Genomic DNA, 14,063 nt, shown 5'->3' on the forward strand with positions numbered 1-14,063 from the left:
GAGACTTTGTCTCAAAAAAAAAAAAAAAAACCTACCTAGTAATGAACAGAGCTGGTCAGTTTCTGATCAATTTCATCAACATGCAAAACAAATGCATTTGATCCCAAAGTGAACTTTTGGCCAAAGTTGTACAAACTGATTTAAACCTTACTGATCATATTACCCCTCAATGACCTAATGTCCAATTCACATTCATTATATTTCTGCCTGGAGTCCAGGTGTCAGAAGCCAGCAGCAGGAAACTAGACTTTCTTGCATCAGTCTTTGGAAAGAAGTTTAATTGAAAATCATAGTTATCTTTTAATCCGATGGTTCTCAAACTTTTTGGTCTCAAAACACCTTTACGCTCTTAAAAATATTAAAGACTCAGAAAGCTTTTGTTTGAGTTGTATTTATGCATCGTGAAAAGAGTGGCATTGTTTGACATTTCTGCAAATCCCTTTCCCGTCTGGCTTTATAGGAGACAGCTGGATTCTCCTATTTCCTTCTGCATTTAGTCTGTTGTGGGTCACATGTCATGTATCCTCTGGAACACTCCACTATACACTTGTGGAGAATGAGAATGAACGTTTTAACATTATTATGAAAATAGTTTTGACCTCGCAAACCTCCTGAAAAGATCTCCCCAATCTATGCTTTGAGAACTGCTGGCCTAATCTCTAAACTTTTTCATGCCTTACATCTTAGATTTCAAATTCAGGATGTAACTGTCATGCAATTGATTTACCTGCCAGGTCACTTTGACATCTTTACTGTCAGCCTAAAAATGTGGTTCCATCCTTCGGAATTTTTCCATTCTCTGGCTCTAATCTCCCTTCTTTGAGGTATAACTGATTAGAAAAAGTTCTCCTTAAGAATCTGGGAACCTAGTTCTGCCATTAACTAGCTGTGTGATTTTGGACAGGTCAGGGACCTTGGATAGGTCCATTGGCCTCTCTGACCCTTAGTTCTGTGCTTGCCAAATAGATACTTGCTTAACTTATAAGAGTACTTATAGATCAAATTGGATGGTACACATGAAAATGCTTATAGCACATACATATAAAAGAATATTATTCCATTATTTAAAATGATTGTCTTACTTAGGATGCTTTGGGTTGCTTGTAAGAGAAAATCCAACTTAAACAGGCTTAAATAAATATATTGGCTCATTTGACTGAAAAGTCTAGAAGGGGTTCAGATGTCAGGCATGGTTTGCCCAAGACATTCCTGATGGAGTCTGGGCTATGATTCATATTTTCTGCCAAACTCTCAGCTCCGCTCTGTAGCTTCAGTCTCAGCTATTCCCCTCCTGCCAGTAACAACGGCCACTGAACTTCCTACCCCACCCACTTATGCCACACCACCCAAGGCAAGAGAAAGCATCAACTCCAGAAGCTCCCACGAAAGAAAGAGAAACTTTCTGTCTTGGAAGTTCTCAGCAAATGTTTCCTCTTTGCTCCAAACTGGGTCAAGTGCCCATCCTGAACCAATCGCCCAGGTCTGGATAATAAAATAAGCTGAAAAGCTAATCAAAGTGCACCCTGGAGCTCGGGGTAGGATGACTCATTCAAATTTTGAGTTCTGTTAAGAAATAAGAAGGTAGGGATAGTTGTTTGGAAGGCATTCAATGAATGTCCAATATAACCTCACAAATCTGTATTTGTTGACCAAGAATGATGATCGCAACATACTATCCAGTAAAAAAATGAGATTAAAGAAGAGCGTGTCTACTAAGATCCCCATCTTACGAAATGCATGTGTATACACATACACATATATGTTCACGTACATATATACATATGTGTGTATATATACATATATATTGTATCCACATAGTGGTAATGACGAGAGGTAAGATTATGGGGGACTACACACTTTTGTTTGTTGTTTGCTTTTGCCTCTCTGCCTTCTATATGATAAAAAGTGTAGTACTTTATGTAAATTTTCAATACAGGAACAAGTCTGAGCTACGATGTGAAGCATGATCACCACCCATAACCCGTTTCCCACTCCTAGCACCCTCTGCTCTTCCGTCCTAGGAACTGAGGCTGATCCCACCCACCGTCCCTCAGGTCACTTACTGGAACCCTAGGCAAAAGATTGATCTGGGCTCAAGAAACATTTTGCGTCAACATCCCTAAAGAATCACAAAACCAGGATCTCTTGCTCAGAATAGAAAGCCGTCTATTTTCATTCATGTGCAATTCTAATTTCTCTGGTTCTCTTCCCCCTCTCCCCAAGCTCACCACCAGCTCCCATGACCTCATCATGATATTTAGAATAATAGTCTTTTCCCACAGGTCATCAGCTTCTAAAATAAATATATTTCCATCAACGGAAGCTGCAGAGTCACCGAAATTATTATACCTCGGTTCAGAGTCACAAGCTCATTAAAGACTGATTATTGTGCCTTCCAAAAAGAATGGCAGTGGGAGAAACAGATGATTCTCTTTTATTTAACTAGGGAAAGAGATGCACAGGCAGATTAATGTAAAAGTCAGCCTTTGGGGGATGCAGCTGAGACAGCTAGAAGGTAAGAAAATGAGGAAACAAACAAACAAACAAAAAAACCAAAGTTTTAATAAGAATTGCAGTGGCCCCTGAATTTCCCTGGGAGAAACCACTGGCAATGAGGCAGTTTGGTCAGAAGGAAGAAAACTTGGGAATAGAAGTAGGAATTCTAGATCCCATACTGCACTGGACTGCAGGCGGGACTCCGTCTGCCTCTCCGGGCTCTCGAGGTTAGGTAAAGTCAGGGACAGCAAGTGATGACCTCATCCACTGCCCGCCCCCTTCCTGTTCCCAGCCATCACGAATCCACGCCAGCACCTTTCCCAGTGAGCCCAGATGTGACCTGAGAATCAATACTGTGCTCCAAGCAGCCATTCTCCGTATCAAAATGAGCACAGTCTACTGTCCTTAGGCTAAAGGTTTCTGAAATGCCCATAAAATCCTGACATTCTGATTTCCCTTTGCTGACCCAGGCCTACTTCGCTTGCTAAATGCTCATAGCTGGCATTTAGCAATCAGTCATAACATTATTAACAGCATTTATGAAAACAGCTGGTAGTTATGATATAAGCTTACTATTGAGAGGAGACTTAAATGTCAGTGGTACATCCAACTCTGAATGTTGCAGGGACCATCACGTGCAAGAGACAGTCAGTATAATCTGTGCAACCCCAAGAGAAAGGATGGGGACCCCTGCATGCAAGTTACAGGAAGTCTAGTGCTGTCGTTTGCAGGCAAAGCGGGCTCAGCCACTTCCAGGGGAAGCTGTAGAACATGGGTCACAAGGCCAAACGTCTGCAAGGGGCCGGCAGGTAGTGCAGTACAGTTAGGATGTGTGGCAGGGTGCGATGAGGCCTGTGGTGACCAGAGAGCACACGTCCAGTCAGAAGCGGGCAGCTCCAAACAACGCAGTCCCACCTTTATCTCCTCCCCCTCTGCCCAGCCTTCCAACCACCTGGCCTCCTTGCACGCAAGCTTCCCTCCTGTTGTTTTCTCGCTAAGCAACTAGTGGTGTCTGTCTGCACGGAGGCAGGTGTAAATAATGAGAAGATAATTTAAGTGGCGTAAATGAGGCGTCATGGGAATGCAGAGCAAGGAGAGAAGGCTTTGGTGTAATGGGATTGACGGAGGCTTCCCACAGAACAAGGCACTGGCTTTGGACTCTGAAAGGGGAGTGGAGTCTAATGTGCAGAGTTAAAAAGGAAGAGCACTCCAGGCAGGAACCAGCAAGAGCAAAGGCACTGGGGTAGGAAAATGTTGCCGAAGAGGGAACACGAAGAAGAAAGAGATAAAGTGGAGACATGTCCCGGAAGATCACAAAGGTTCTCAGATGCTTTGCAGAGGAACTTGGGCTTTATGACTCAGGTTAGGGCTGCTTCCATGTTCCCAGCAACTCAGCTTTACTCAGAACAACCCTCCTGGCCTCTTGCCCCACCCGTTACTCATGCCTGCCCTGGGGAGGGGCATGAGAAATTGGCACAACTCATGGGATTGATGGGTCTGGGAGGGGAACGGGTGGGAGTGGTTCAGCCCCTGTGGAGCCGCCTGTGTTCTGTGCTGCTGGCAGCCGTGGTATCAAAGGAAAGGTCCTCCCATGGTGAAGCACATGGTGGTCTCACTCTGCAACCAGAGAAGTCTAATTCAGGGGTGGAATAGTTAAAGGCCTGCTTGGCCACTACGCCTAAAAGCTGCATTCTCCAAACAGCCTAATCAAGAATAATGGTGACAGTGGCCTGTCCTAGTATTTATATTCCCCAACCATTCTTATTAACAAAACCTGCAGTTTTATTTAGAGCAGAAATGTGCCTCCCAAAAAGGATTATATTCCCCAGGCTCTGTTGCAGATAGCTGCAGCCATGTGCCTAAGTACTGGCCAATGAAATGAAAGCAGAAGTGCGGTGGCAGATTCTGGGAAACTTTCTTAAAAGGCAGCTGGCATGGGCTCTTTTTTCCATCATGTTTCACCTCTTCTTCTAAACTTCTGCTTATAATATGGATGTGATGGCTGGAGCTCTAGCTGCCATCTTGGACCATGAATACAATAGTCATACCCTAGCCTAACGGAGCTAAAAGTTGCAGGGAATCTGAGTCACTGATTGCCATGGAACCACCGCATAGTAAAAAAAGGAAATAAAGCCCTATCTTGTTCAAGCCTCTATTATATTTGGTTTTCAGTCACCTGCTGCTGAACCTAATCCTAACTGATGCAAAAGGAATATGAACCAAAATGTATCTTAATCACACCACTCACTGTGTTGGGCATACTCAACTTATGTACACAGGGACACAAAGAGATGTAAAGGTCATTAGAAACCAAGAAGGCGGGAAGCAGGAGGGTGGGTGTGGGATAAAAACTTACCTACTAGGTACAATGAACACTATTCTGGTGACAGGCACACCGAAAGACCTGACTTGAGCATTATACAAGGTATCCACATAACAGAAACATTTGTACCCACTTAATAGTTCAAAATTTAAAAAAATAAAATAAAAATTGAGGACCCATAATGTGCCAGGCACTGGGGACAGAATAAGGAACAAAGCAGATGAGATCCTGCCCTCTTATTGCTTATAATCTATTGGAGGATATAGATGATTATTAATAAAATAAATGATTATTAATAAAATAATCACAAACTGTAACAAGAGCAATAAAGGAAATGAAAATGATGCTGGATAAGGAATGGGAGAGGTGGTGGTGATCGGAAGACCTACGGTGGACAGATTGTCAGAGAAGCCTCTGAAAGCATGATATTTAAACAGAGGCCTGAAGAATGAAAAGGAACCAGCCATGTGAAATGGGGGTGGAGGAAGAAGCTTTACAGATAGAGGGTATGGCATGTGCAAAGGCCCTGAGGCAGGAAAAGCCTGGTCAGAAAAAGAAACTGAAAGCAGAACAGGATAGCCGGGCCACCAATGGAGCAAAGACAATAGATAATTCTCACAGGAACTGACCTATTGACAAGGAACAAGTCCATTTGGACATGTACCATGCTAGCCCTCATGTTAAACATTTATATCTCGTATGAAATAACTTTCTGAGTATTAAATATATCAGATACCTCTGCGACGCCAAATGGCATATGTTCATGGCCAGAAGGAAGGGGCAAGCAAGCTTTCATACATTGTAGAGCTGAGGGAGGTGGTGGTGGAAAAACAGATGGCTTTGCTGTTTGGAAATCAACTTCAAGGAGAGAAGAATATGTCCTTTGAGTTTATTCCTGAGTCCACAAAGCTCTCCTTTCTTAGCCAAACACACCACACCCTGGGAACTTTCAGATACCAAATATTAGCATCTTTCAAGAATTTCCACTGGAAATGCAGTGCTCCGTGGTAGCTTGTCAGGATGGAAGGGAAGTAAAAATTTTTAACAAAAGAAAAAAGAAAGTTAGTTGCAATGCCAACAAGAAGGCAGTTTCTCTAAACCAAGTAGCTGATACGACCTAGAGCAGAGAATTAAGCAAAGGTTCCTTTTAAGAGCAAATCGATGCTCCCGAAGCATTGGTTCTCAACCCCGCTGAGGCTAGGACCACTGGAGCCCTGGCTTCAAATATAGACCTGGGGCCTGTCCCTGAAGATTTGGGTTCAGCAAGCTGGGGATAAGGCCTAGGGGTCTGCCTGTTTAACAAGCGCCGGCTGTTTCTGCCGTCACTGAGACACTCTGCCCGGCACGGGCTGGGAGAGTGGGAGTGGGAGCAGGGCCAGAAGAGGGGAAGAGGCCTAGAGGCTCGTCGGGTCTGCACAGCCCTGAGCTGCACTCACGTCGGGCTTCCCGCAGACACCCTCAACTCCTCGCCTGCTCCCACTCCGTCGCGGTCTCCTGGCAAAACCAACCAACCCTGAATAAATTCCGCTTCCTACAACCCCAAGTGGCTCCCTATGCCTAGAAAATCGACACAGACAAGGCTGACTAGTCTCACTTTAACTTTCAGGCCACAAATCTCAAATCCCCACTGACGATCCAACTAAAACCATTGTCTCCACCCGTGCGGGGGAGCCCGTTGCTCCTCTCCTACTCGGGACTTGGCTGATATACTTCTCCCCACTCTCTTCTACCTGAGCCGCTTCTCCTTCTTCAGCCAATCATCACTTAGGCCTAAGGACCCACCGGAATATCCCCCATCGCCTTGGCACTCACATGCTCGTGGCTGCCACGCTCGTTCCTCGGTCTCCCCTAGCGCAAACCTCCTTGAAACTACTGTCTCTACTTGTCAGCTTCGATCCCTCCCCCACACATCGTCTTTGTCATCCTCTTCAGCCAGGCTTGCAATCCTCCCTTCTACTGAAACATCTACACCTGAGGTCCCCAACCACCTCATGTCACCAACCCAATGGGTCGTCAATGTGTCGCCCCCTTAATTCTTGCTTGTGCCACTAGCAGCATGACCTCTGATGCTGGGGGGCCCCGGTACCCCGCCCCCAGGTCCTCTTCTCTCCAATTCTACCCTTACTCTCCTGACCTCATCCAGCCCTGTGGCCTTAAATACCATCCACTGATCTGCCCCAACATCTCTGAACTCCAGATGTCTAACTTCTCACCCAACGTTCCCCCCTAAACATCTTTTCGTCATCTCAAACTTAATATATCCAAAGCAGAATTCTCGATTTCCCTCTCGACTCCCATAGGGAAAAATCTGCTCCTCCCCCCGGCCTTTCCATTATAGCCAATGACACCCCATCCGCCAGAGTCTCAGGCAAGATCTGTGTCATCCTTGACACATCTTTGTCCCTCACATTTCACCCCCAATCTATCAGCAGCAGTTCATGTGGGCTCTAACGTCAGAATGTATCCCACATCTGACCACTTTTCACCACCTCCACCTAACCCCATAGCCCACGACCTCCACCTGGGACAACCCCGGGGGCTTCTCGCCTTCCCTCCCCGGCGCCACCCTTGCCCTGGCTCCCGTGGTGTGCGCACACGACAGCCAGCAGGTCCTAGCCGTCATTAAATCAGATCCTGTCATTCTCTTATCACCTTGGAATAAAACCAAAAGCCCTTCGCGGGAACAAGGATGCCCCACCGAAGGCGCAGCCTGCCTGTCAACCTCGCTGCCCTCTGCTCCTCCCTCGCTCTCGCTACTCCGGCTGGCCTCTCTCCTGTCTGCCCTTCACACAGCCCACACCGGTCTCCACCTGGAGGCTTTTGCCCCCACAGGTCCCTCCACCTGGACGCCTTTCGCCTTGGCCTTCCCGTGGCTCCTGCCTGCACTTCACATTTCAACACAGAAGCTACCGACACAGAAGGCCTTCCTCTCCCCTCCGCATGCTCTCTTCCCGCACCTGGCTTCATGTTTCTTCATAACACTTATAACTCCTTGTAGCAGGGTAAATAATGGCCCCCAAAGATGCCACGTCCTAACCCCCGGAGCCCGTGACTGTGTTACCTCGCCCAGCACAAGGGACTTTGCCAGTGTGACGAAGTGAAGGACCATGAGATGAGGAGATTATCCCGGACTGTCCGAATCGGCCCAGTGTGGTCACAAGGGGCTTTATGAGAGGGAGGCGGGAGGGTCAGAGGCAGAGAAGGGATGTGACAATGAAAGCAGAGGTCTGAGTGGTCTGAAGAATGGGCGAGCCAGGGAACACGGGCAGCTTCTAGAAGCTGAAAAAGGCAAGAAACGGATTCTCCCCCAGAGAAGGAACATTGCTCTGCCCACACCTTGATTTCAACCCAGTGAGACCCGAGTGAGACTGCCGACCTCCAGAACTGTAAGGGGATACATTTGTGATGCTTTAAGCCCCTCTGTGCTAATTTGTTACATGAATAACAGGAAACTAATACACTGAAGTCATATTGCATATTATTTGTTTAATACCTGTCTTTCCTCAAAATCTGTAAATTCCATGGGGCCGGACACTTAGCTTGTTCTTTGAAGCATTCCCAGCACCTGAAACATTCTCCGGAAGTTTCTATAATATTAACATTTATGGAATGAATACACAACCACTCTGGATTTGTTTTTCTTTTTAGTGATGAAAGAGAAAGAAGGAGTCGGAGCTTGGAATTAGAAGCCAGTAAGGGCCCCCCACACCCCCCCAGTGGACCAAGACCACGCTCCAAGTCATGCAGGCCGGAATTCACAAGGATTTTCCTTCATCTCTGGGTTTAGATGACTCCATAGTCTTTCTGCCCCCTGCTCCCGTCATATCTGAGCTCATTAAATTCCTCTGATGCAATCGCAGCCTCCCACATCACGACTGATTCTCCACCACCATCCTCACCACCGTATGTACGGACACAGGTCACCGCTGGCTAAATGAGTAAGTATGAACTAAGAATTCTAAGTAGCTTTGGCAACACCCAAGGATGTTAAAATCAAATGCTTTCTCTCTCTCTCTCTTTTTTTTTCTTTTACTGCTCTTTCCACTTCTAGTATAAGTGGAGGTCTTTCCAGAAGCATTTAAGAGAAATGGCTCCAGCTCTGTGCTCAGTTTTTTGCCACTTGCAATGTGTTTCTTGCTCATGAGGCTCACGTTGGCATTTAGCTCCTTCACTGACACATCTGAGATATAAATAAGTGAATAATGTTGCGACTCTGCAACTCACCTCCTGGAAATCATAGACTCCAACCTCACGGCACATATTGTAGCTATCGAGGACTCTTGTTTGCGAGTTATAGACAACCCTCCTCAAACTGTCCTACCACAAAACGGAATTGACTGGCTCATGTGATCGATTGGCCCTGCAGGAGTACTAACTTCAGGCGTGATTTGATTGTCATCGAGACCTGGTCCTTCTTCACCTCTTGATTCTGTCCCCACCATAATTTCTCCATGATGGAGCTTTCTGTGATGTCAAGAGGGCTACTCTCTCCTGACCTACAGCCTTCCTGCTTCAAACCCAGTGGAAAAGAGAGCTGTGCTTTTGCTCACCAGTTCTCCTTGGCCAGATTGGGTCACCCGCCCATTCCTACTCAATCCCTGCAGCCAGAAGGGTGCGATGCCAGACTTGGATCCCACAATCCCACCCCTGAAGCCAAGGGCACAGTCACCATGGCCTCACTTGAGCCACATGCGTTGTGAGTGGAGTTCTTGGCAGGAGTTCTGAGAGGAAGGTCAGGTACAGTAACCAAAAGAAGGAGGGTTGTTGGATGCTTGCAGACAAAGCAAAAGATGAGCTTTCCCTGTGAACATCTCATTCAATTTCTGCTAGGTCACTTCGAGGGACAGGGAACTCACTACCTTGTGAAGGCTATCTACTCCATTTTTTGTGATAAATTGTTGGGGAAATCTTCCTCACATCGGATCATGTAAAACTTCCACGAACTATTGCTGACTCTGTGCTCAGAACAATATAGAGGGAACATATCCAGACACATGATAGCCCTTTAGATACACAACGACAGCTTTCATAGTTCTCCCAAGTTTTCATTCTACAGGTAAACATCCTCATTATCTCAACCGTTCTAATGACATTTCACCCTCCTTTTTATGAGCTCTAGCTAGTTAATATCCCTCTCAAATTAAAGCAGAACCATCACATCCATCAACCCCAACACTGTAGTCATATCTTACATAGAAGGTGACTCTAAAATCAGCACACAGGGCAAAAACTGAGCATTGCCTAAATTACTCTTGAAAAGAGGTGGCTTTGGAGAACAGCATTTTCACCTCTCAAGAAATCCAACAACTGCAAGTTTTCTCCAATGCTAGAACAGATCACTGATCTCAGCTGCATTACATGAATATAAGCTTGTATTTATGGAGCCACTTGCACTTTAAAGATGGCACTAAAATATGTATCTATTGACTTACTCAGCCTAAGAGCTTAGATTTGTTCATCTGCTATTCTCTTTGCTAGTTCTGTATCCTTTGTGTCTCTCTACATCCTAGTACTTCCCTGTATTGAGTTTGATTTTGCTGTAGATAGATACATGGCAGCCCATTAAACAGTCAAAGACAGTTTTCATAATTCTCCCCCAAGCTTTCCCTCTACAGGCAAAACATTCTCATTCCCTCAACTGTTCTAATGATATATCACCCTCCTTTTTATGAGCACTGACCTGTCAATGTCCCTTCCCAGGTTAGTGCCAGGGACAGATCTGATGAACTATGGTTCAACCCAAGCATTGCTGAAATTATGGACTAGATGGGGAGAGCCCGAGTGCAAAGCCCTGAGGCAACCCAGCCTCCTCTTCACTCTTACTAGACAGATACAGTTGGTCACCCGGCAAAAAAATGAAACATCCTCATCACATATCTCATCTCAGCCAAAAGAGATGCTACCAAGGTTCTGCTGAAACCCAGACTCACTGTGCCTGGCATCCCCCAGAGCCTCCAAACTCACAGCCCCCTAAAACCAAATAAGCTCTATCTGGCCTGACTCCTACAGAAACAAACTGAATCACACAAACCACTCCTTAATTCAATCACTCATCACTGTCTATGAAAAAAACCATTCTAGAAATTTACTACCAACTGCCAACAAGTGGGGAAGTCTATTATCTCTCTACCATTAAGTTCCACTGAAAATTATTTTTCCGAAGTTGTAGATCAGCGTTGGATTCAGTAGAGAAGAAAATCAGGAATGCTGAGGCTGGAGCTGAAGGAACGTAAATATCATCTAGTCTGTGCTAGGTTGTGTCCCTGTTCCCAGTGATTCCCAGTAAAAGGATGGGGCATCTTCCCCGTTGTCACGTGACTTTCAGTGCCCTATCGTAGGAAAAGTATACAGTAGGCCCTGAATATCCATGAGTTTTGCATCCATTCATTCAACCAACTGCAGATTGAAAATATTTTGGGGGAAAAAACAATTAAAAAAGAGTACAGGTTTTTAAAATACAGTATAACAACTATTTACATAACATTTACATAGTACAGTCATGCACCACATAATGACTACAACAGTGGTCCCATAAGATTATAATACTGTATTTTTACTGTACCTTTTCTATGTTTACCTATGTTTAGATACACAAATGCTTCTCAATTGTTACAATCACCTACAGTATTCAGTACATAAACATGCTGTATGGGTTTGTAGCCTAGGAGCAATAGGCTATGACAGATAGCCTAGGTGTGTAGGAGGCTACACCATCTAGGTTTGTGGGAGTACATTCTATTATGCTCGCATGACGAAATCACCTAACAACTCACTTGTTAGAACATATCCCTGTCATTAAGTGATGCTTGACTATATTTAGTATTATAAGTGATCTAGAGATGATTTAAAGTCTATGGGAGGATGACTGTAGATTATGTGCAAATACTACACCAATTTACATAAGGGATTTGAGCATCCTCAGAGTTTGGTATCCACAGGGGATCCTGGATCCAATCCCCTGAGGATACCAAGGGACAACTGTACTTCCCTGCCCTATTAATGGTGGACTTGATCATGTGGCTTGCTTTGGACACTGAGATGTGAGCAGACGTGAAGTAGGCCCTGTTCAAGCAGAGCTAAGAGTCATCGAGCAACTCACATCCTCCGTCAAGGCTACTCTTTCTACCTGGGCCCAAAATGAAGATTCCCTGTGGTCAGTGCAGAGAGGTACCTGATCCATGTCCACGGACAACACGAGCAAGAAGTGGACCCTTGTTACTGTCAGCCACTGAGATTCAGGGGTCATTTGTTACCACCACAAAGCCGACTGATACATAGTCCATCCCCGACCTTCGCACACAAGGAAATCAAAAACCCCAAAACTTGGGGTGATGAGCTAGTTAGCATAGCTATTTACCAGTTATCAGTAGAGCTTGAATTCAGGTCTCCTAATATTCAAGTCATTCATTTGCCTTTCAATAGATGCACCTTGAAATTTTATCAAGGAATAAGGGATAAAGCTCTAACAGTGAATGACAAAACCATCCTAATAACGGTTAGTATTGTTACTCTACTGATATTAACAGGAGACTCCCTAAGATAAGAGCTAAAGTATTCTGTGGGAATTTAGACATCCAGGTGTACCCCCAGCCACCTCTTAAAGTCAGCAAAGTTAGTTTGGAAGATTTCAGTTCCGTAGCCATCATGTCCCCTTGTACCCAACACAGACTTATCACGGCCACGGGTGCTGGGTGCTCAGGTGAAGTAAGGCCCAGGCCCCCTGTCCCCACAGTCAAACAGGGCACAGTCTGTTGTTCCCACAGTGTGACCTGAGGAAGACCTGTCCTGGAAAGTGCTCTTTTTAAAAAGCTGGATACACTGTGTGTTATTTTCCCTCTTCTCAAGAATTCATGATGAAGTTAGTTTAGTAAAGCTCTAAGAAGTCCTATGGAAGAAAAATATGCTCCACTTTGTTTTAGCCAATGTTTCACCAACTTACTTGGTCAGGGAATCCCCATTTGGAATAACACCTGCTGCACCCTGCAGAACTTGTGTTCCGAGGCACAGCCCGATGGAAACAATACCCCAACTCTACTCCCACCGATACTCACCCCCACGCTCCAAACAGGCCAGCCGTAAGAGGGGTGCCACCAAGACCCTCCCCCCTTTCAAAATTGGCTAAACTTTGGGTCCTGCCTTCCTCTGGTCCCCTTCTTTCATTTCCACCAGTACAATTACTTCGTCTGGGCTCATGGGATCCTGGAGGGGATTAGCTTGATGTAGATCCAGCACCAGTGGTGGGTAAATTAATCTCCCATTTCCCAGGAAGGAGCTTCCGGGAGCAGGCCAGGAGATGGGGCTATTTTGGTGCAGGCAGGTGGTAAATCACAGCGCGGAGACAGCTGCCCACTCCTCCTGCTGTTAGGCTGCCGTGTGAGATGTTCTCACTCTCTGCAGTCCTGCTGCCGCGCTTCTAGAATGTCACCCTAACCGCAGCGCTGACACAGAGCCGGGTGGGCAACTCGCCTGCGCAATGCACACAGCCTCCCTCGTTCACACTCCCCTTCTGTCCAGAGTTACAAGAATCCAAAGGTCAAAGGAATTCGTGTTTAGAGCTCAGCTAGTCCAATACCCTCACTTTGCGGATGAGAAAACCGAGGCACAAGGAAGCTAAATAACGTACCCCAAATCAGTAAACAGCAACAGTAGCCCAAGCTTGTGGGCCCCCAAATCCAGAATGTTTTTCATTCTGTAATGAAGTGTCAGTAAAAGCAAAAAGCTGGAAAGAAACTATGCATGCACAAACCTCCATGGTGTGCATATATACACATACATATGCATATTGTTTTAAAAAGTACAAATAGTATCATACTTATGGTTCTATACCTTATTTTTGTTTTGTTTTTTGTTTAATAACGTTCGACACTATTCCCTGTGGTTACAGCTAGAGCTACCTCCTTGTAGAATCCTGGTCTCCTGTTTCGGCTCTTGTCTTCCCATCAGCTATGCTGAGCATGGTAGTCCGAATAATCTTTTCAAAATGTAAATCAGGTCCTATTTCCTCCAGGCTTAAAAACCTTCACTAGCCTCCCATCACTCTCATGATAAAGGCCAAACCGTCCAACCTGATGTCCCAGGCCTTAGACGACCTTGTTCCTCACTCCCTGCCTGGCCTCCCCTCTGTGCAGCCACACGGGTTTATTTCAATTCCTTAAAGGCACCAGACTCCTTTCCCTACCTAGGGCCTTCCAAAATGTTCTTCCCTTTCATCGAAATCTCCCCATACATGCACATACACGTACAC

The sequence above is a fragment of the Propithecus coquereli genome, unplaced genomic scaffold, assembly GCF_000956105.1.
Source record: "Propithecus coquereli isolate 6110/MARCELLA unplaced genomic scaffold, Pcoq_1.0 Scaffold220, whole genome shotgun sequence".
Classification (NCBI taxonomy): Eukaryota; Metazoa; Chordata; class Mammalia; order Primates; family Indriidae; genus Propithecus; species Propithecus coquereli.